The sequence below is a fragment of the Trypanosoma equiperdum genome, assembly GCF_001457755.1.
Source record: "Trypanosoma equiperdum strain OVI genome assembly, contig: ctg_1016, whole genome shotgun sequence".
NCBI classification, from domain to species: domain Eukaryota; phylum Euglenozoa; class Kinetoplastea; order Trypanosomatida; family Trypanosomatidae; genus Trypanosoma; species Trypanosoma equiperdum.
In genome coordinates this window covers 6,618-7,918 of record NW_027122968.1, presented here as the reverse complement: position 1 = coordinate 7,918, position 1,301 = coordinate 6,618, and positions in this window count along the sequence as shown.

The following is a 1,301-nucleotide window of genomic DNA, read 5'->3' as shown; positions in this document are numbered from 1 at the left end:
ATAATAATAATAATAATAATAATAATAATAGGTAAGTGTTGTGAGTTTGCATACGCTAATATCATATCAAGACTAGTGTTGAAGACTAAATTAAAGACCAAAATAGAGGCAGTAAAAACAATGGAAAGGGTGTAAAAGGGGAGAGTAAGAGAAAGCGAGAGGGAGTGAGTGAGGGGAGGTGGGGTGAATATTATGAAAAAAACGCAGAAATACATTTAGTAGAAGGAAATGAATTATATGCACGTTCACACGCAAATATAATAATACGCATTACCATACACAAGGTGATGCTCGAGCAAGATACGAGAGAGATAAAGTTTCCAGTGTAAAGGCCATATTGAATCTTAAAAACAAACAGATGCAGCCAGTGCGCGCGGCTGGTAGCGATAAGCACCACGACATATTTAGTGCCAAACGCTCGTTGAAGTTTGCGTTGTTTAAAATAAAGACTCGATTATATATACACAGTGGTCTAGAAAAAAGAGCAAATCTGAAAAAAGCCGTAATTTTTATGTAAAATTTTGTCTCTCCAATAAATGAAAATCAAAGAATAAGCGGTACAAAATAATAAAGCTTACGATTGTCGCAAACTTTTTATCACCGGCAGAAAACAAGGGTAAATATTTGAAAGACAAAGAAAGAAGTTAAAAATGCATAAAACAAGCAAAAAAAAATAGCTTTAAAACCACAAGATAGTGTGGAAACCGTTACCCTTTGTTTTCTAGTTACCCACATGAATTGATAAATGTATTAGATTAAATGTATATTTTTGTTCTTTTCTAGATACAACCACGTACAATTGTAAAAATACAGCTTAAATGTAAGATTTTGGAGCTTAAAGTAAAAGTGGCTTAGAAGAGTGCAGCTAAACCTATCTTATCAGGTAGAGGAAGTTGAGGCAGTAGCTCTGAACGGTAGTTGGAACACAAACAGCTTTCTGTATCGTTGAATTTGAAAAAAATAATAATAGTGCAACAGAATGACCGACCTAACCACCTTAAGACCACAGCGTGAGGGCGCGACAAACAACAAAGTAGAGGCACAGAAGAGAAAATAACGACTTAAGACATCAATGTCACCACCAGCTTATTAAACACAACTCAGAGCTAAGATAGTAGATGTAGTGGCGCAAGAACTCCAAAAAAACCACAAATCAGAAATCAGGAGTCAAATGAGACCACAAACGTTCAGAAAAACGACAGCAGTAAATATGTGTTTCACACAGTAGTGGGTGAATGTAAACGGAAGGCTTATGGCAAAATTTGTCCATGATGGCATGAAAGTAAGGTGCTAACAGGGTA